The sequence below is a fragment of the Orycteropus afer genome, unplaced genomic scaffold (assembly GCF_000298275.1).
Source record: "Orycteropus afer afer isolate SDZICR_OR568_19922 unplaced genomic scaffold, OryAfe1.0 scaffold00858, whole genome shotgun sequence".
Lineage (NCBI taxonomy): Eukaryota > Metazoa > Chordata > Mammalia > Tubulidentata > Orycteropodidae > Orycteropus > Orycteropus afer.
In genome coordinates this window covers 178,858-202,618 of record NW_006922445.1, presented here as the reverse complement: position 1 = coordinate 202,618, position 23,761 = coordinate 178,858, and positions in this window count along the sequence as shown.

Genomic DNA, 23,761 nt, shown 5'->3' with positions numbered 1-23,761 from the left:
TGAGGGAGAAAAAGGAAAAAAAGTTACCAAAAAATTTTACAGTGAAAGGATTAGCTGGAGTTTTTTCTAAACTAAATCAGAGGCTTCAGTTGCTTGAAAACATGGACCCAGACTCGGTTTGCTTTGCTGAAGTCCATAGACAGATTCAGGAAGCAGTGAAATGTTATCATGACATACATGAAGAAAAAAAGAAAAGGACCATACAAACAATCCTAATGTTCTCACTGGAAACACCATCCCCATTCCCAGAGATAATCCAGATGATCCAGAACCTTCCATAGGTGGAGTTATTACTGAAACTGAAAAAATGCCAGCATCACCCAATTCTTCTTCATCATTGGAGTAAGTTTTTATGATGTATGCATTTTTATGTATGTATGTACTAAAATATATCTATGACTAATGCTTCCAACTTCCAAAGACAGATAAAGCCGTGACATCATTAGGGGAGTGTGGAGGTTGTGGGGCACACTAGGTGACACTGTCAGAGGGAGTGATACCAAAAAGACAGTCTATAAACCTTTTGTGCCGTGTTTCATCAGAAAGTTATTACTTTTTTAAATAAAAATATCTTTGTAGTTAGTTATAACAACAAAAAAACCCCACTATTTTTGTAACCCAAGTTTACAAGGACGAATATACCTACAACGCTAAAACTCTGTGCTAATTTACTTTGAACTTTCTAATGCTCTCAGGTCAGAGCTGTCATTATTAACCAATTACAGTGAAGCTTTGAAACATATGGTTTCATTTCCATGTGCTATGAGCATTGGCTGTTATTTTTGTTGCCTGCAGATATTTTTATCATTGCTAGTTTTGTCAAATTTTGTGGTGCTTCAGCTATAATATTTTAGTAATTAGTATTTGTGACCCTGTATCAATAACTTTTTTTTTTTAGAATGAAGTAATAATTAAAGGAAAAGAAGGAGGAAAATGAAAAATCAAATCCCTACTCAGTTACTAATAATATTGTAACTAATAATGTTGTAATTCAATGTAGAAGGACTTTACAAAACAATTTTGTTGTTAGTATTCATATTATCTAAGAAATATTACATTAAAAATTTACAACTATAACACATATCATTCTATGGTTAAATTTGATAGTAAACCTTACTAAGGATTCTTTATGGTCTGATGGCAGTCCATAAGAGTGAGACCGTGAGTTACTGCACAGGATGACATCAACTCTAGTGATGCCACTGAAATAAATATCAGATTTATAAAGATACTGATAATAAAAGACAATAATAATGAAAACAAACAAAAAAATGAGATATTGGACTTGTGTCAGAATCAACTTACCATGGAGCAGTCAGAAAGAACCCCGTTCATAAATAGGGGACTATCTGTGTGTGTATCGTGGATGGGTGAGTCTAGGGGTAGGGAGAGGAGCAATTGTTGAAAGGGGCCCAGGACCACCTTGTCCGTGAACTCCCTCACATATCCTGAGCCCTCAATTTAACCAGAAAGGGTCTGATCTCAACCCCAATCCAGAATCCTCTCAAATCTTTGTCTAACTTGACCCAGGCATATCACTGAAGTGGGAATATGATCCTATTAGAGGGGTTTCAACTTAAAGGGAGACTTTAAGCCTCCATTAGGACATTCAGTTAACCTCTCTGACTTGAAATAAGGGGGGTCATAAGAGATTTCGTATTAGAGGTAAAAGGTTCTGGCTTTGAAAGAATGGTGGGGAAGGGATGGATGTTTTTAGTGATTCTCAATCAGGATCTTTAATGGAGAAGGGGAAATTAACAACTTCCTGGGAAAGAAAAGATCCCTATCATCCCATCAGCACCCCACCTCCTAATCCATGTATATCAGGAGGAAGAGGATGCAGGCATTTTTACCATTTTAGGACCTCCCCAGCTGCTATATACAGACCTGGTTTGCCGACATTTGAGCTTAAAAGGGTGGGTCATATGCTTTAAATATAAACAGAAAGGAGTCTTGGGAGTGTGGTCCTCATTCACTGTTGATTACTGAAATAGCATCTGAAATCATCTTTAGCTTGCTGTTACCTATGTCCTCCTCTCACTGCCAGAGTGAGCACATGGAAATGAGTCTGATACTGTCAGCCTCACCACTACCATCCTTCAAAATTCCCTATTATCTATTTTAGTCATCCCTACAGTTTGGAATCCCTGGGCCTATGGAATTTTAGGCAAAAATCAAAGGATTAACATGGAATTGCCAACTTTTTTTATTGTCACCATTATCTGATAAAAACAAGACATTTAAACACCCAAGCATCCTGTCAGAATAAGAGCATACTTTTAATTAAAAATGGCTAATGCTATAAAAATTATATATATATCTATATAGATCTATATAATGTATATATTACATATTATATATATAGATCTATATAATATATATATATAACTTATATATATAAATATGTATGTTATATATATATATTATAGATCTATATAGATATGTACATAATTTTTATAGCATTATGGGAGCTCTGATAGCATAATGCCTAAGGCGCTTGACTGCTAACCAGAAGACTGGCAGTTCCAACCCACCAGTCACTCCTCAGAAGGAAGGCTGGGCAATCTACTTCTGTAGTGATACCGCCTCAGAAACCCAAGGAGGGGATGCTGTGAGTTGGGGCCAACTAGACAGCACATAACAGCAACATATACTTATATGTGCATATATATACATACATACATATATTTGTATATAAACATATATAAATATACATACATACCTTGTATAATATACAAGATAGGGAGGTAATGCAGCAGGCCACTGGTCCAAGTCCAGGAACCCAAGACAATAATGAGCCAGATCCAGAATCCAGATACATCAGAAAGCCAGGAATCTTTGTCAGGACATCCATATATATATTGAAAGTAGGCCAAACCCCTAAGGAAATTTTTTTCAACTAATTGGCTGCTCATATGGATACTGCCTCGGCAACCCAAGGAGGGGTTACTTGATGGCAGTGAGAGTTTTATATATATATAAATGAAATTTTATATATATATATATATATGAAATTGTTAAAAATGTTACCAAAGACTAATGAAAGCTTTGTTACGGACCACAACTGGCCCAAGGACTGTACTTGAGAACCACTGGCTCATGGATGCAACCCCAGCAAAGTAATGGGGCACATAAGGCCCTCCCCAATGGGCTCCGTCTCCTCTCCAGCCCTCCTCCCTTTACTCGGCTCTCACACTTTATGCTTCAGCCATTCTACACCACCCCTAGTTTCCTGAATCTCCCCTCCCCCCACCGTTTCATGTCATCTTGTCTTTGCCTGTCCTCTCTGCTTGGATTGCCTTTCTCCTCCTTTTATCCTTTGTAATCTCCTATTCTTCTCTCAAAACTCTAATCAGTTGTTACCTCCTCTCTCAAACTTTTTTGTTGTTTGCTTACCACAAGAAGATAGACTTGTTCATTTACCCCTTAAAATGGTATTGCTTTTATTTTACAGTCACTGTGTTGATAAGATTCTGAGTTGATAAAATTGTGTTTAAGATTCTCGCTAGATTCTGAGTTCTTTTTTTATCTCTAGCTTCTACCCAGAAAGAAGTGCATGAAACCTGCCAAAGTGAACTTATTTTGAGCAGAAACTCTCCTGTTCAAAGCAAAGTTTGCTTAATGAGAATGACCCAGATATGAACCAGTGAGGTAAGAAACAATTTCTCCACTACATGAAACCAAGTACTTGACATCAGTGTTCAGAAAGGTACTAGGAAATAAATGATATCTGTTAATATGCATTTAAAACAAATATACTTTTAAAATTATCACTCACAAATGGATTCTTCATTTGTCCAGATAACATCATTACAGAAATAATTTTTAGGAGGAAATACAGCTGATTATTATATAATTTTTAAAATGCAAATGAGTAAAACAATGATGCTATTGTTGTTAGCTGCCATCAAGTCATTACCTCCAATTCGTGAGCAACCCCACTCACAATAGAACAAAATTCTGCTGGGTCCTGCACCATCCCCATGATTTGTTGGCTTCAGACCATTGTGATCCATAGGGATGTGTGGAAATGCACTCCCAGGCCTTTCTTCCTTGTCTGTTTTAGTGTGGAAGCTCTGCTGGAATGTGTTCAGGATCATAGCAACATCAAGCCTCCACTGACAGCTGGGTGGTGGCTGCGCATGAGGTGCATTAGCCAAGAATCAAACTCTGTTGCTTGCATGGAAAGTGAGAATTCTACCACTGACCTACCGATGCCCTCATGATGCTATTACTAATGTATTATTTGAAAGAAAGAAGAAAAAAAATGAGAACATGATGTATTGTGAGTGGATTTTTTAAAACTAAAACTCATTCAAATATTTTTTTCTAGCAGTCTAACTGAGGTGCAAAATGCTCTTTTCACTCAAACTTGCTGGTGTTGGTGCATGCTTTCACGTCTGTGTCTTTTGCCATGCAGATACATAAACAGACAGAAACCCTGGAGTCTCTTATTCTTGCTCAGCCAATAACTTTCTGGAACTAATGTCCTTCACTCCAGTTAGAAGCTCTGAAACTAAAACAAACAGCAACCTACTCATTTCAGTCCAAATATGGTGCTGCGTTTTGGTTGTGAGCACACATCAATGGCGTTGTCACAAAGCACAAGGAGGTTTATAGGCTGTAGGCTGGGTTAGTGGGGAGACAAGAGCTTATCTACTTCCAGGAAAGAAAGTGCTAAATATTTATAATTGTAAAGGGAGAGAGACTCACTCAGCAGAAAAGGGGTTGACTGAGAGGTTTTTTTCTTTCTAGGTTTACACTGAAGATATATTGTGGCCAAACAAATAATGAAAAATCAGAAATAATGTTCAACAGTCGTTTGACCAGTGCAGCCTCAGATGACTGCTTTGATCCATCTGTGAAGGGTTTTCAGTCCTAATCTGCTCTTAGCATCAAATCCACACTGCACAGTTTACCATAGAAGGCCTTTCCTATGCATGTTTTCTCTGTCAGGCTGAGTGAGTGATTAGGCCCAAGAAGTGGACATTTTCTTTTTTAAAATTGTATTTTAAGCTAAGGTCACACTATCAATTGCTCTGATTTTTTTTCACTAAAATATCTAGACTTAAAAAAAACAAAATAAAAGAAGTTTCTCTTTTAAATTATAAAAAAATGAACAGCAAAATATTCAAATCTTCAGAGACATAGAAAATTAATTTTTGCTTTCTCCCTTCCTCCATATCACACTTTAGAGGTAATTTAAGATTCCACCCCTCAGGATTGTTTTCTGTATGTCTAGTAGTTAAGAACACATATGCTGGAGTCTGCCTGGTGCTTATCACAGCTCTACCCCACCTGGTTATGTGACACTGAGCTAGTTACTTGACCTCCTTATACTTCAGTTTTCTCATCTGTTACCACCAGTTGCTGTCAAGTTGACTCCAATTCATGGCAATCCAATATATGCCAGAATAGAACTGTGCTCCATAAAGTTTTCAGTAGCTGATATTTTGGAAGTAGATCACCAGGCCGTTCTTCTGAGGTACCTATGGGTGGACTCAAATCTCTTAACTTCGTGCAACAATTAACTGTTGCACCACTCAGGGCCTCCTTACTCTTTGTCAAATGGAGATAATTATGGTACTTATTTCATGAGGTTGTTGTGAGGAGTAAATGAGCTATTATGTGTAACATACTTAGCACATTCTTGGCACAGAATGTTGTCATTGTTGTTAGCTGTTGTCAAGTTGGCTCCGACTCATAGTGGCCCTATGTACAACAGAATGAAACACTGCCCGGTCTTGCACCATCCTCACAATCCTCGTTATGCTTGAGCCCATCCAGTTCCAGGACTGTCAGTCCATCTGGTTGAGGGTTTTCCATTTCTTTTCTGACCCTCTACTTTACTAAGCATGATATCCTTCTCCAGGGAATGATCCCTTCTACCAACATTACCTAAATAGATGAGCTGAAGTCTGGCCATTCTCACTTCCAAGGAGTATTCTGGCTACATTTCTTCCAGGACAGATTTGTTCATTCTTTTGGAAGTCCATGGTATTTTCAGTATTCTTTGCCAACGTTCCAATTAAAAGCTCTTCTTTGGTCTTCCTTATTCATTGGCCAACATTCATGCACATATGAGGTGACTGACAATACTGTGGTTTGGGATAGGCACACCTTAATATTCAAAGTGACATCTTTTCTTCTTAAAACTTTAAAGAGGTCTTTGGAGCAGATTTGGTGCAACATGATGTCTGATTTCTTGATGGCTACTTCCATGGGTGTTGATTGTGGATTCAATGAAAATGAAATCCCTGGCAACTTTAGTCTTTTCTCCATTTATCATGATGTTGCTTATTGGTCCACTTGTGAGGATTTTCATTTTCTTTATGTTGAGGTGTAATCCATACTGAAAAGTGTAGTCTTTGATCTCCATCAGTAAGTACTTCAATTTATCTTTACTTTCAGCAAGCAAGGTTGTGTCATCTGCATATTGTAGGTTGTTAATAGTTCTTCCTCCAGTCCTGATGCCATGTTCTTCTTCATAAGAAGAACTTTTAAGTCCAGCTTCTTGGATTATTTGTTCAGCATACATATTGAATGAGTATGGTGAAAAGATACAACCCTGACATGTACCCATTCTGTTTTTTAGCCAGACAGTATCCCTTTGTTCTGTTTGAATGACAGTCTTTTGGTCTATATACAGGTTCCTCATGAGAACAAGTAAGTGTTCTGGAATTCCCATTCTTTGCAGTGTTATCCATAATTTGTTATGAACCATACTATCAATTGCTTTGCATAGTCAGTAAAACACAGGTAGACATCTTTCTGGTAATTCTTTGCTTTCATCTAAATTCCATCTGACATCAGAAATGATATCCCTCATTCCATGTTGTTCTGGTTACCTAGTACTGCTCTGACAAGAATATACCACAAATGGGACAGCTCTAACAAACAGGAGTTTATTCTCTTACAATTTGGAGGTTTTAGGTACAAATTCCAAGTGCCAGGCTCTAGGGTCTGGGTGAAAGCCCCTCAACCTTGGGGTCCTGCTCTGCCTCCTGCTCCTGATCCACTGGAGCTAGAGGTGTTTCTTCACTCAGACAGCTGTTGGCTGCTGAGGCTGACAAGCCCAAGGATGACAAGTAAAAAGGCACAGTCCCAATGTTACCAAACCACATGGCAGGCCATTAATTTAAGTCCATTGTAAGTCCCAAGGTTGGCAGAGCATGGCAGGCTGCTGAACAATGACATGGCTACATGCAGGGTCCAAGCATGCCATAAGCTCAAGACCATTCCCAAAGCTGCTACTTATATATGGGAAGTAGACCACATACCCAAAGCAGCTACTCAGCTGCTTGTGATAGATCCCACCATGGAGTTGGTTGCCAGGCTTATCATGGGTAATAACTACCACCAGCTGCCCAGTCACTCAACCAGGCCCCGCCAAGTTAATATACAAATTTAACTCCACACATGTCCTCTTCAGAATCCAACTTGCATTGGCACATAATAAGCACTATATAAATATGGTTATTATCATTATGGTAATAACTATAGATACACACTGCATTACCTAGGTATTACTTAGGATTAGCTGCAGTAAGAGCCACCCCAAAATAATAGCCACTTAAACAAGATAGAAGTTTCTGTTTCTAAAAGTGGTTGGAGGAGTGGTATAGGCATGGTGATCTTGTCTGCATAAAAGCATTACCTCTGAGTCCCAGCCTGCAGAAAGGGGACAAAGGAAGTTAACAACTGTCTTCCTTTTTAAGGATGTGACCTCATAGCTGTATTTATCACCAGTGGCTAGAATTTAGACCATTTGCCAAACTTAACTACAAGGGAGCTGGCCACTTAAAGATGGTTGTTGTTGTTAGGTGCTGTCAAGTTGTCTCTGACTCATAGTGACTCTTTGCACAATGGAACTAAACATTGCCTGGTCCTGTGCCAGCCCTATGTTCCCTGCTATACCTGAGCCCATCATTGCAGTCAATCCATCCCATTGAGCACCTTCCTGTTTTTCGTTGACCCTCCACTTTACCAAGCATGATATTCTTCTCCAGAGAATGGTCCCTTCTGACAACATATCCAAACTAGGTGAGATGAAGTCTGGCCATTCTCACTTTCAAGCAACATTCCAGCTGTACTTAGTCCAGGACTGATATGCTAGTTCTTTTGGCAGTCCATGGTACCTTCGGCATTCTTCACCAACACCACAATTAGGAAGTATCAACCTTTCTTCTGTCTTCCTTATTCATTGTCCAGATTTCCCATGCATATGAGGCAATTGAGAATATCATGGCTTGGGTTAGGCACATTTTAGTCTTCAAGGAGACATCTTTGCTGTTCAGTACTCGAGAGAGGTCTTTTGCAATGGATTTTCCCAATGCAATATGTCATCTGATGTCTTGACTGCTGCTTTCTTTGGTGTTGATTGTAGAGCCAAGTAATATGAATGCTTTGACAATTTCAATATATTTTACATTTATCATGATGCTGCTTATTGGTTCAGTTGTGAGGATTTTTGTTTTCTTTATATTGAAGTGTAATCCATATTGCAGACGGTAGTCTTAAACCTTCATTAGTAAGTGCTTCAAGTGGTCGTGACTTTCAACAAGCAAGGTTGTGTTGTCTGCATATCTCAGGTCTTTAATGATTTTTCCTCTAATCCTGATGCCATGTTCTTTTTCATATTGTCCACCTTCTAGGATTATTTGTTCAGCATACAGATTGAATAAGTATGGTGAAAGAATACAACCCTGACACACTCCCATCCTGATTTTAAACCATGCAGTATCTCCTTGTTGTGTTCGAATGACAGCTTCCTGTACAGTACAGGAACCTTTCAGTATAGGTTCCCCATGAGTACAGTTCTGGAATTCCCATTCTTCTCAATGTTCTCCATAATTTGTTATGATCTTCACAGTCAAATGCTTTTGCATAATCAATAAAACACAAGTAAACATCTTTCTGGTATTCTTTATTTTCAGCCAAGATCCATCTCACATTGGCAATGATATCTCCCTCATTGCATGTCTCTTCTGAATCCAGCCTGCATTTCTGGAAGTTCTCTCTGTCAATATACTCCTGCAACCATTTTTGAATGATCTTCAGTAAGATTTTACTTGTGTATGATATTAATGATATTGTTCTATTATTTCCACATTCTGTGGGATCACTTTTCTTTGGAATGGGTACAAATATGGATCTCTTCCAGTCAGTAGGCCTGGTATTGTCTTCCAAATTTCTTGGCATACCCTAGTGAGTGCCTCCAGTGCTGCATGTGCTTGTTGAAACATCTCAATGGGTATTCCATCAATTCCTGGGCCTTGTTTTTTGCCAATTCCTTCAGTGGTGCTTTGAATTCTTCCATCAATACCACTGGTTCTTGATCGTATGTCACTTCGTGAAATGGATGAACATCAACCAATTAATTCTTTTTGGTACAATGACTCTGTGTATTCCTTCCATCTTCTTTTGATGTTTCCTGTATCATTCAATATTTTTCCCATAGAATCTTTCAATATTGCAACTTGAGGCTTAAATTTTGACCTCAGTTATTTCAGCTTCAGAAATGCCAAGTGTGTTCTTCTCTTTTGGTTTTCTAACTCCAGGTCTTTGCACATTTCATTATAATAATAGACTTTGTCTTCTTGAGCTGCTTTTTAAATCTTTTGTTCAGCTGTTTTATCTTGTCATTTCTTCCATTTTCCTTACCTACTCTCCATTCAAGGGCAAGTTTCAGAGTCTTTTCTGACATGCGTTTTGGTCTTTTCTCTCTTTCCTATCTTTTTAATGTCATTTTGCTTTCTTCATGTATGATGTTCTTGATGTCATCCCACAATTTCTCTGGTTTTTGGTCATTGGTATTCAATGCATCAAATCTAGTCTTTAGATGGTCTCTAAATTCAGAAGGGATATAATCAAGGTCATATATTGGCTCTCTTGGACTTGTTTTAATTGTCTTCAGCTTCAATTTCAACTGGTATATGAGCAGTTAATGGTCTGTTCCACAATCAGCTCCTGGTCTTGTTTTGGTTGAAGATATTGAGCTTCTTCATCACCTCTTGCCACAGATGTAGTCAGTCTTATTCCTGTGTACTTCATCTGGCAAAGTATACATGTATAACCACTCTTTGTGTTGTTGAAAAAAGGTATTTGTAATGAAAAAGTCATTGGTCTTGCAAAATTCTATCATGTGATATGTAGCAGTATTTCTATCACTAAGGTCAAAATTTCCAACCACTGGTGATTATTCTTTATTTCCAACTTTTGCATTCCAGTCACCAGTGATAATCAACAAATCTTTATTGCATATTAGGTCAATTTCAGACTGCAGAAGTCAGTAAAAATTTTTAATTCCTTCATCTTTGGCTTTGGTGGTTGATGCATAAATTTGAATAATAGCAGTATTAATTGGTCTTCCTTGTAGGTGTATGGATAGTATCCTATCACTGAGAGCATTGTACTTCAGGAAGAAACTTGATACTTCCTTCTTGATGATGAATGCCATGCTGTTCTTCAATTTGTCATTCCTGGCATAGTAGAACATATGGTTGTCTGATTCAAAATGTCCAACACCACTTCCTTTCAACTCACTAATGTTTAGGGTGTCAATCTTTATGTGTTCCATTTTGTTTTTGACAACTTCTAATTTTCCTAGATTCGTAATTCATACATTCCATGTTCTGATTATAAATAGATGTTTGCAGCGATTTCTTCTCATGTTTAGTCATGCCACATCAGCAAATGGAGATCCCGAAACGTTTACTCTATCCACATCATTAAGGTCAGCTCTACATTGAGGAGGCAAGTCTTCCCCAGTCATATTTTGAGTGCTTCGACCTGAGAAGCCCATCCTGTGACACTATTCTGGACAATGTCTCAGGGCTATTCACACAATTTTCCAGTAATATATCAAACTGTGTTCCACTGCTATTCATAAGGTTTACACTGGCCAATTCTTTGAGAAGTGGATGGCTTCTTCCTTCTTCTGAGTCTGGCTTAGCCTGGAAGATCTGCTGAAACCTGTCCACTATGGGTAACCTTGTTGATGTTTGAAATACTGGTGGCATAGCCTTCCACTTCATAGAAACATGCAGGCCACCACAGGACAACAAGCTGACAGGCAAGTTAGTCTACTTTAGTTGTTCCAAACTGTGCCACTCACTTCCTGGTCTTCCTCAGCTGTTCTGAACTTGCCACACTGCTTTGTCTCTCTCTTTCCTTATTCCCTCTTCCAGCCACTGGCTCCAAACCCACCTCGTGCTGACAGCCCACTTAAAAGTGGCTGAGGGTAGAGTCCAGGTTTCTATTACTAAGTCAAAGGAAGGATACTAAGGGATATTTAGCAGTCTCTGCCACACATGCTTTTTTTTTTTTTTTAGATTAGCATCATTTTGTATATATTGTTCTAAAAATGGATTTTCATTTAGCGACATATTGGTTACATCTCTCTATGTCAGTATATGCTGTCTGTCAGCTCCACTGTGCTCCATGGAATGGGTGTCCCTTAATTTACTTAATCAATATTTTTCAGTAGATCTTTTTGCTGTGTTTGTTTTTCTTTTTCCGTCTATGTTTTAATATATATTTTTGCACTTTTTTTTTTTTTTTTTTTGGGGCTAGCATTTCTATGTCAGATGTCAGATGGATCTTGGCTGAAAACATGAAAGATGTTTACCTGTGTTTTGTTGACTATGCAAAGGCATTTGACAGTGAAGATCATAACAAATATGGATCATAACAAATATGGGTCATAACAAATGTGGATCATAACATTGCAAAGAATAGGAATTCCAGGACACTTAATTATGCTCATGAGGAAAATGTATACTGTCAAAGAGGCTGTCATTTGAACAGAACAAGGGGATACTCCATGGTTTAAAATTAGGAAGGGTGTGCATCAAGGTTGTGTTCTTTAACTATACTTATTCAATATGTGGCTGAGCAAATAATCCAAGAAGCTGGACTATGTGAGGAAGAATGCAGCATCAGGATAGCAGGAAGAACCATTAACAACCTGCAACATGCATGATGTTCTTGATGTCATCCCACAACCTTGCTTGCTGAAAGTGAAAATGACTTGAAGTACTTACTGATGAAGATCAAACTCTACAGTCTTCAGTGTGGATTACATCTCAACGTAAAAGAAAAATCCTCACAAGTGGACCAATAAGCAACATCATGATAAATGGAGAAAAGATTGAAGTATTTGGGGATTTCATTTTATTTGGATTCACAATCAACATCCATGGAAGCAGCAGTAAGGAAATTAGACATATTGCACTGGCAAATCTGCTGCAAAAGCCCTCTTTGAAGTGTTAAGAAGTAAAGATGTGTGGTCATGTTATGTTTCTGTTTCACGCACTGGACTGTGAAACTCACCAGGCTAATTGGCATGGACTTGTCATCTGTGCATTTCCAAGGCCTAGTGCAAAGTAGTTGCTCAATAATTGTTAAAGGAACAAGGAGGTAAAGAAGAAAAGAAGGAAGAATAGAAGAAAGGAAGGCTACTCCTCTGTGTCTTCTAAAAGGATTGCCACTTGTTATCAATATTGCTTATCTTCTTTGTATTTACTTCATGGAAAAAAATTATTTCTCAAGGAATGTATTCTGAATGCTGATTTCAGCTCACTCACTTGGAAGCAAGCTGATGCTGAAGAGCCAAGCTGACTCCCAGAGGCTACCTTCTAAAGGACACAAAGGCTATCATGATCCCTTTTCAATATTTTAAATGGAAGACCTCCACTCTTTTGTCATTCTCATAGCATTCACTGTGTCAGACAAGCAAGCAGAAGCATGGATGGAGAAGAAGCAGGCAAAGCATAAGCTAAAATGAGCCTACCTATGTTCAAATCACACCTATGCCCTTATTCACTCTGAGATCTCAGACAAGCTTCTCCACCTCTCCTCTCTAGCTTGTTTCCTTAACTGCCCAAAGAGGACAAAACTTGTATCAACTTTCAAAGTGTTTTTGTGCGATTCCAACAAGAAAGCCCATATAAAGTATATAGCCCAATTTCTGGAAATTAGTAAGTGCTCAGTGTGGTAGTTAAGTTTGTATGTCAACTTGGCTGTGCCTGGTTGAGTAGCTGAGCAGTTGGCTCTAGTATTCCCCATGATGAGACTTATAATCAACTCAATGGTGGAATCTACTGTGAGCAGCTGAATAGCTGCCTTAGGGATGTGGTCTGCTTCCTGTATATAAGGAGAAGCCTTGGGACATGATCTCTAGCTTATGGCATGCTTAAACCCTGCATGCAGCCATGTTGTTGTTCAGCAGCCTGCCATGCTCTGCTGACCTTGGTACTTTCAATGAACTTGAATTAATGGCCTGCTGTGTGGTTTGGTAACATCAGGACTGTACCTTTTTACTTGTCAACCTTGGGCTTGTTAGCCTCAGCAGCCAGCAGCTGTCTGACTGAAGAAATGCCTCCAACTTCAGTGGGATGGAAGCAGGAGGCAGAGCTGAAGCCCAAGGTTGAGAGGCTTTCATCCAGACCCTAGAGCCTGGCACTTTGAACTCAGACTTAAAGCCTCCAAACTGTAAGAAAATAAACTCCTGTTTGTTAAGCATCCCATATGTGGTATATTCTTATCAGAGTGGCAATAGGTAACCAGAACACTTAGTAAATATTAACTACAATTGTGTGAAAAAAAGAACAAGCAGCAGCAGCAGCAGCACCAGCAGCAAAAATGTCACTTTGAAGACTAAGGTGTGCCTCCCTTCAGGTCTGGAATTGAACCCACACCTGTGGCTTTCAGCCAAACAAAAGACAGGTATATGAGGTGAACATTTACACTAGGTAGATATATTCCTTGGAGAGAACAATCATGGGAGAATAAAAGGGCCCTGTATGCACAGGGAGATAGCTCAGGGGCAGGAGTGCATGGAGGGAAGGACACAAGGAAGAGGTAACTATGGGCAGGAAGTGGGAGGGGAGCTGTTGCATTGTGGTAAATTGTGGTCAATGTCATGAGACAAAGTGTATGTGAACTGCTGTATGGAAAGTGAATTTGCTCTGTAAACTTTCACCCAAATCACAATAAATCATGATAATAATAATAAAAAAAGAAGACTAAGATGTGCTTAACCCAAGCTATGGTATTTTCAATCACCTCATATGTGTATGAAAGCTGAACAATGAATAAGAAAGACCAAAGAATAGTTGATGCCTTTGAATTGTCATGTTGGCAAAGAATACTGAAAATACCACAGACTGCCAGAAGAACAAACAATTCTGTCCTGGAAGAAGTGCAGTCAGAATGTTCCTTAGAAGCAAGAATGGCCAGACTTAGTTTCACTTATTTTGGTCATGTTGTCAGAAGAGACCAATCCCTGGAGAAGGATATCATGCTTGGTAAAGAAGGTCAGCAAAGAAGGAGAAGATCCTCAGCAGGACAGATTGACAAAGTGGTTGTAGTGATGGGATCAAGCATAGCAAGTATTATGAGGACTGTGTAGGACTGGGCAGTGTTTTATGAGTAGGAGCCTACTCGATGGCACCTAACAAAAACAACAGCAAAGCACTTCTATGGCAATTTTATAGAACTGGGTTGAATGGGGCATGTTAATTTAAAATTTTGATAATTACTGTGAAATTCCATTCTGAAATTATATCAATTTGTACTTCTGCACATCATGTTGGAGTCTTCATGTCTTTTTACCCACTGAAAGAAAGTATTCCTTTTAGAGAGGACCATTCCCATCTGAAGACCTTGGGGAGAGGAGTTGTAGCTACAATCTCCAACCCTCTTATAAATGACAACCTCAATTTAGAGCTGGACCAGACTGATGGTACTGAGGGAAGAAAAAGAAAGGAGAGGAGGTAGAAACCTGACAGTGAGAGCTCAGGATTATTATCCTTACTATCAGGGGCAGATTAACCAGTAAGCACAGTATGCACTGGCCTGAATTGCACAAGGTATGCATCAGCTTAATCTTACTTACTTGCCAATCTGTAGTGACCAATTTTACATAGGTTTCACCACATCTTTGATGTGGTGGGGGATAGGTGAAATTGTGCACTGCAGATTGGTGGGAAGGCACAATTGGATTCATTTGTACCTTACTTCTTGGGTAATCCAGCTCTGTTTACCTTGTAAGTGTGGAAATGGAGGCACAAAGCAGTTGTATAGTTTTCCCAGTTCACACAGCTGGTGACAGATTTGAATCTATGTCTATTTGGTTTCAAAGTTGCATGATTTAGGGATTCTTCAGTTATAGGTGACAGAAACCCATTCAAATAGCTTGAACCAAACAAAATGACTAGGATCACATCGTATCTCTGGTGGTTATGTATTTGTGTCAACTTGGCTGGGCCTGGTTGAGTGGCTTGGCAGCTGGTGGTAGTTATTTCCCATGATTAGACTGGCAATCACCTCCATGGTGGGATCTACCACAAGCAACTGAGTAGCTGCTGTGGGTATGTGGTCTGCCTCCCATATAGAAGAAAGAGCATTGGGAATGGTCTCTAGCATATGGCACACTTGGACCCTGCATGTAGCTGTGTTGTTGCTCAGCAGCTTGCTATGCTCTGCTGACCTTGGGACTTACAATGGACTTAAGTTAATGGCCTGCCATGTGGTTTGGTAACACTGGGACTGTGCCTTTTTACTTGTCAACCTTGGGGCTTCTCAGCCTCAGCAGCCAGCAGCTGTTTGAGTGAAGAAACACCTCTAGCTCCAGTGGGCTAGGAGCAGGAGGCAGAGCTGGATCTCAAGGTTGAGGGGCTTTCACCCAGCCCCTAGACCCTGGCACTTAGAACTTGGACTTAAAGCCTCCAAATTGTAAGAATAAACTCCTGTTTGTTAAGGCCATCCCATTTGTGGTATATTCTTGTCAGAGCAGCACTAGCTAACCAGAACAGTATCCAAGTATGTACATGTAGCTGGAAAGGAATAAAACTGAGGCCTGCACAACCCTGAGGCCTAGCTCCCCTGTCTTTTCTGTTTCTTTTTGGAAACTTTTTTTTTTTCTTTTCCTAAATAAATAAAGTTTACTGAGTAATAATTTATGTATACTTGTTGTGGTTACATTTGTGTGTCAACTTAGCTAGGCCTGATTGAGTGGCTGGGCAGCTGGTGGTAATTATTCCCCATGATGAGACTGGCAATCAACTCAATGGTGGGATCCACCACAAAGTACTGAGTAGTTGCCTTTGCGATGTGGTCTGCTTCCTGTATATAAGGAGAAGCCTTGGGAATGATCTCTAGCATATGGCACACTTGGACCCTGCATGTAGCTGTGTCATTGTTCAGCAGCCTGTCATGCTCTGCCGACCTTGGGATTTACAATGGACTTGAACTAATGGCCTGCTGTGTGGTTTGGTAACATTGGGACTGTGCCTTTTTTACTTATCAACCTTGGGCTTGGCAGCCTCAGCAGCCAGCAGCTGTCTGCGAGAGAAAAGCCCCTAGCTTCAGTGGGCTGGGAGCTGGAGGCAGAGCTAAAACCCAAGACTGAGGGGCTTTCACCCAACCCTTAGAGCCTGGCACTTTGAACTTGGACTTAAAGCCTCCAAATTGTAAGAATAAACTCCTGTTTGTTAAGGCCATCCCAATTGTGGTATATTTCTTGTCAGAGCGGCCCCGGGTAACCAGAACAATACTGAAATTCACCAACTTTAAGTTTGTAATCTAATGCGTTTTTGCTACTATTTAGAGTTGTATAACTGCCATTACTATCATAATATAGAACATTTCAATCACTTTGAAAACACCCTCATGGCAAGGTTGTGGTGGCTTCTTGGCCACAGCCAGCTACCTGGAGGGAGCGAGTAGTTGGACCTGCGGGCTTGCAACTAAGGTTGCAGGGAGCATCAAGCTCAACTGGCATAACATACTACAAAAAAACATTGTTCCACATTGTACTTTGGTGAGTAGCGACTGTGATCTTAAAAGCTTGCAAGCAGCCATCTAAATGCAATGATGGGTCTCTCCTCATCCAGAGAAAAGAAGAATGAAGAAAATCAAAGATGCATGGAAAAAATTAATCCAATGACCAGGTACTCCTCAGCCTATATAGCCATGAGACCAGATGAACCTGAGCCAGATGGTGCCTGGCTACCACGTCAACCCAGAGGGGGATTTGTGCAGGAGATCTTGGATAGAGTGAGAGAACAATGTATAACAAAAATTAAAATCATTAAAAACAGACCAGGATTGCTTGTCTGATAGAGCCTGGTGATACCTCTGAGACTATGTCCCCTACCCATCCTTCAGGTCTGGAATTGAACTCACTCTTGTGGCTTCCACACAAACAATAGACAGGCATATGGGATGAACATTTACATCAGATAAATACACTACTTGGAGAGATCAATCATGGGAGAACAAAAGGGCAGTGTTTGCAGAGGAAGACAGCTCAGGGGATGGGAATGCATGGGAGGGAAGGACACAGGGAAGAGGTAACTATGGAGCGGAAGAGGAAAAAGAGCTGTTACATTGTGGGGAATTGCAGTCAATGTCAAGATGCAAAATGTGTATGAACCGCTGTATAGAATATGAAATTACTGTGTAAACTTTCACCCAGATCACAATAAAAAGAAAAATGAGAAAAGAGAAAAAAGAAAAAGAAAGAAAAAAAACACCCCCATGTTCCTTTATAGTCAATTTCCATCACCACCCCCACCAAGTCCCAGCAACAAAAGTCACTGCCATGAAGTCTTTTCAGACTCATAAGGACCCCTTCTTGGATTTCTGAGGTGGTATATCTATGAAAGTAGATTGCCCAATCTTCCTTCCAAGGAGTGGCTGGTAACACTGGTCTATAATTGTGTTTCTGAAATTATATAGTATGTAGTCTTTTGTGTCTGGCTTCTTTCACTTAGCACACTGTTTTTGGGACTCATCCATGTTGTTGCGTAAGTCCTGAGTTCATTCTTTTGTCCTTTTTTAATTGCTGAATAGTATATTATTGTAAAACTAACCAAACCAAACTCATTTCCGTCAAGTTGATTCAGACTTACAGTGACTCCCATTGGGTTTCCAAGATGTAAATCTTTACAGAAGCAGACTATTTCATCTTTCTTCTGAAGAACAGCTGGTGTATTCAAATCTCTGACTTTTTGGTTAACAGCTAAATGCCTTAACAATTACACTATCAGAGCTCCTATTTTATTGTGTGGATACATAAAAATTTATTTTTGGATTCACAACTTGATGGATGTTTGGTTTGTTTCAAGTTTTTAGTTATTACAAACAAAGCTGCTATGAATGTTTGAGTAGAAGTTTTTGTGTGAACATCTGTTTTAATTTAGGAAGAGATTGCTGGGTTATATGATATGTGCTGTAAGTCCATTGAACTTTATAAGATATTGCCAAATTGTTTTCTAAAGTGGGTGCATCATTGTGCATTTCCACCAGCAATGTAGGAGAGCTTTACTTGCTCCACATCCTTACCAACCTTGGCATTATCAGTTCTTTGAATTTTATCATTCTCGTGAATATTTAAGACTGGGCATTTTTTTGTTCTGTTCTATATAGGGTCACTATGAGTTGGAGCTGAACTTGAAGGCAAATATGTAGCAGCATATATGTAGCAGCCATGGTGGCACAGTGGTTAAGTGCTCTGCTGCTAACAAATGTTGGTTGTTCCAACCCACCAGCCACTACATATGAAAGAAGAGCTAGTGATCTGTTCTCATAAAGATTACAACATTGGAAACACTATGGGCAGTTCTGTTCTGTCCCATGGGGTCACTATGAGTTGGAATCGACTCCAGAGCAATGGGATTGGGTTTTTTTGGTTAATCATTATTGTTTAAATTTGCATTTGATTAATGATTAATGTTGAGCATACTTTCTTATATTCAGTAGCCATTTGAATTTTTTCTTTGGTGAAGTGTCAATACAAATATTTTTCCTCTACTCTTCTTATTAAAAATCAGGTCATCTGTCATCTTATTGAGTTGTAAGTGTTCTTTATATATTCTGGATATAAGTCATTTAATAGGTACATATTTTGCAAATATTTTCTATCAATCTATGGCTTTTTGTCTTCTTAACAGTGTAATTTGAAGATCAAAAGTTCTGAATTTTGACAGAGTGAAAATTTTCAATTTTTCCTTTTGTAGATGATTCTTTTGGTGTCATATCTAAGATTTTTGCCTAACTAAAGTCACAAAACTTTCTTTTATGTTTTCTTCTAGGGTAGGGATCAGCAAACTCAGCCTGTGGGCCAATTACCTGTTTTTCTACATAAAATTTTATCAGTATGCAGCCATGCCTACTACTCTTTCATATACTGTCTAAGGCTGTTTTGGTACTACAGTCACAAAATGGAATAGTTAAAATGGAGACCTAAAATATTCTCTATCTAGCCTTTTAAGAAAAAGTCTAATTAATCCTGTTTTATGAGATTTATAGTTTTAGCTCTTGCATATAAGTTTAAGGCCCATTTTGACTTAATTTTTTTAATCATATGAATTAAGAGTTAAGATTCTTTATTTACACATCTTTTTTTTCCCTTTTTTAAAAAAAGACTCTTCTCTAAAAATTATTTTGCTATATATGTACGCTTAGTTTTATTTATTCTGCTCCACTGATCTATATATCTGTTCTTATTCTGGTACCATATTGTCTCATCTGTTGTAGATTTATACTAAATCTTGAAATCAGATTATGTAAGTCCTCCAGCTCTGCTTTTTTCCCCCTCAAAAAATTGTTTTAACTATTTTAAATCTATGAATTCCCATGATTTTTAGAAATCCATTTGTCAATTTGTTTAGAAAAAGCTATTGAGATTTTGTGAGGGATTTATTAGAATTTATTGGTTAATTTAGATAGAATTGATATTTTAACAATATTGAGTCTTCTGATCCATGAAAATGATATCTCTATTTAACTCAATCTCTCTCAATTTCTCTCAACAATGTTTTGTAATTTTTAGTGTATAGATCTTACACAAAATTTGATAAGTTTATCCCTATATATTTCACATCTTTGGTGTGAAAATTATATTTTTTTCAATTATTTGTTCTATTGTTGTTGTTGTTATGTGCTGTCAAGTCAGACCCGACTCATAGTGTCCCTTTTAGGGTTTCCGAGGCAGTATCACTACGGAAGTAGATTGTCCAACCTTCCTTCTGAGGAGCTTGATCTGCCAGCTTTCTGATTAGCAGTCAAGTACCTTAGGCACTACGTTATCAATATACAATTGGCTTTTTTATGTTGACCTTGTGTCCTGTGACTTTGTTAAAACCCATTTTTTTAGTTCTAGTAACTTTTTTTGTAGTTTCCTTAGGATTGCCTGTACATAAAACCATGGTGTAAGTGAAAAAGACAGTATTGATTCTTCCTTTCTGTGTTAGGCTGGGTTGTCCTGAGAAGCAAAACCAGTAAAACTTACATATATATATATATATAGAGAGAGAGAGAGAGAGAGAGAGAGAGAAATTTATCTTAGGAAAATGGCTCACACACTTATAGAAGTTGAGTTGACAAGTCCCAAGTTCCTGGATCTAACATCAAACTGGAGACTTTTTTCCAACTCACCCAGCTGTAGGGGCTGATGTGCTCAAGGTTTGCAGGCAGTATACCAGCTGCTAACTTCCACAGATGATGAATCCAAGATCACCAGGCCAAATGGTGGATTGTTTGCTCATAGACAGTTGTAGGCAGCACAACACGATCCAGATCCACAGAATGTTCTCTCATTTCCCTAGGATATTGGAAGCAGGCCACACCCCTAGGGAAACTCCCTTTTGATAGATTGGCTGCTCAAAGCATATACATCTGATCTCATCATGGGAATAACCACATCATAACTGCTTAAACCACTCAGAATCATGGCCCAGCCAAGTTGACACAACCCCAACTATCACACTTCACATCTTGTCAACTTGGCAGTTGTACACACCTCCTTAACTATATATAATCTGTAAATAATGACAATTATAAGTCATATTTGTGCCTAACATGATACACTAACACATGTGCAATCTAAACACATTAACCCCTGTTAACATTTAATAGTTCATAACTGAAGAAAATAGAAATATTTGATGCAACCATACAATGAAGAAATATAACAACCACAGTCCTTATTTCTGCAAATGTCACATGGTCATAGCTGATATTCAGAACAACCTTCTTCCACCACCCATTCCATATTTCCCTTGTCCTCAGCAAGCACCTCATCTGGTCATGGTTCTTTGCTTGATGGGGTGGCCCAGACCTTCATTCCTGAAGGGTCTGGTCCATTAATAGTCACACCAGAATTCAGTTGCTGTGGCAAGAGACATTCTAAAGAATCTCCTGTATTCCAGACATAATCTTCTTTACCTCCTTTATGTAATATCAATGCAATATCCCCTTAGTGATCAGGATATAACACACCAGACAGTACAGTAACTCCCTTCTTTGTCTGTTGATTCAGAGGCATGAAGAAGCCAAAATAGCTGAGTGGCATTTTTAACTTCCAGTTCAATGCAATCACTATTGTGCCCTCAGGTGGGAGTGTTCCTCCTTTTGGGACTAAGATCTCCAGATCTGCAGAACATAGGGTAGCAGGTATAAGAAGCAAAAATATTTTGAGTGGGTCACTAGGGGTAATAGCAAATGGTACCACTCCCATTTCCACCTTTGGTACTTGGACCCATGAATCCTGGCTATTGGAGAAACAGCACCATACATTGGACATTGGTTTAGAGCATAAACAGCCTTCTGGAGAACATTGCCCCAACCCTTCAAGGTATTGTCAGCCAGCTGGCATCATAATTATGCTTGCAGTAGGCCATTCCATCATTCTATCAAGCCAGATACTTCAGGATGATGGGGAACAGGGAAAAACCAGTGAATTCCACAAGCATAGGCCCATTTCTACACTTCATTTGCTGTGAAGTGAACCCCTTGATCTGAAGCAATGCTGTGTGGGATACCATGACAGTGGGCACGGGATTCTGTAAGTGCTTGGATGGTAGTTTTGGCAAAAGCAATGCATGCAGGGAAGGCAAATCCATATCCAGAATAAGTGTCTATTCCAGTAAGAACAAAACACTGTCCTTTCCATGATGGAAGTGGTCCAGTGTAATCAACCTGCTACCAGGTTGCTGGCTGATCACCCTAAGGAATGGTTCCATATCACATACTCAGTATTGGTCTCTGCTGTTGGAAGATTGGGCATTCAGCAGTGGTGGTGGCCAAATCATCCTTGGTAAGTGGAAGTCCATATTGCTGAACCCATGCATAACCTCCATCCCTGCCACAATAGCCCACTTTGTTCATGAGCCCATTGGTCAATGACAGGAGTAGCTGATTGTTAAAGTCCTCCTCTTCAAAGTCACTTTTTGGTGGGCATTCACATGAGATACAAATATCTTTACTCCTTTGTCCCACTCAGAGAGATCTATCCACATACCTCTTCCCCACACATCCTTGTCACCAATTTTCCAATCATGCTCCTTCCAAGTCCCTGACCATCCAGCCAAGCCATTGGCCACAGCCCATGAATCAACATATAATCATAAATCTTGACATTTCTTGTTCCATGAAAAACGAGCAGCCAGATGCATGGCTCAGTACACATTTCAAAGAAGGGTGATCCCACAGAACATGGAAATTACAGAACAATATCATTAAATCTCACACAAGAAAAATATTACTGAAGATAATTCAAAAAAGTTGCAGCAATATATTGAGAGAAATTCCAGAAATGCAAGCTGGATTCAGAAGAAAATGTGGAATGAGGGATATCATCCCTGATGTATGATGGATCTTGGGTGAAAGCAAAGAATACCAGAAAGATGTTTACTTGTGTTTTATTGACTATCCAAAAACATTCTATTGTGTGGATCATAAGAGATTATGGATAACTTTGAGAAGGATAGAAATTTCAGAACACTTAATTGTGCTCATGAAGAACCTGTGCATATATCTGGAGGCTGTTGTTCAAACAGAACAATTGTTTAAAATCAAGAAGGTAGTGTTCCTGCATTGTATCCTTTGACTGTACTTATTCAATCTGTATCTGGAGCAAATAATCTGAGAAGGTGGACTATATGAAGAGGAATCAGGATTAGAAAAAGACTCGTTAACAACCTGCGATATGCTGACGACACAACTTTGCTTGCTAAGAGTGAGGATGACTTGAAGGATGACTACTGATGAAGACTGAAGACTACTGTCTGCAGTATGGATTACACCTCAACATAAAGAAAACAAAAGTCTTCACAACTGATCCAATAAGCAGCATCATGATAAAAGGAGAAAAGATTGAAGTTGTGGAAAACTTCATATTACTTGGTTCTACAGTCAGCACCAATGGAAGCAGCAGTCAAGACATCAGAAGAGGTATTGCATTGGACATACCTGATGCAAAAGACCTCTTTCAAGTGCTGAAGAGCAAAGGTGTCTCCTTGAAGACTAAGTTGTGCCTAATCCAAGGCATGGTATTTTCAATCACCTCATATGCATATGAGAGCTGGAAAATGAATAAGATAGATTGAAGAAGAATTGATGCTTTTGAGTCATTGTGTTGGTGAAGAACACTGAAGTACCATGGACTGCCAAAAGAACTAACAAATCTCTCCTGGAAGTAATGCAGCCAGAATGCTCCTTGGAAGCAAGAATGGCCAGACTTCCTCTCATCTACTTTGGTCATGTTGTCAGAAGGGACCATTCTCTGGAGAAAGATATCATGTTTGGTAAAGTAGAGGGTCAATGAAGAAGGGGAAGACCCTCAACAAGATGGACTGACACAGTGGCTGTAACAATGGGCTGAGGCATAGCAAGGATCATGGAGCATGGAGCAGGCACAGGACTGGGTAGTGTCTCATTCTGCTGTACATAGGGTCACTATGAATCAGAGATG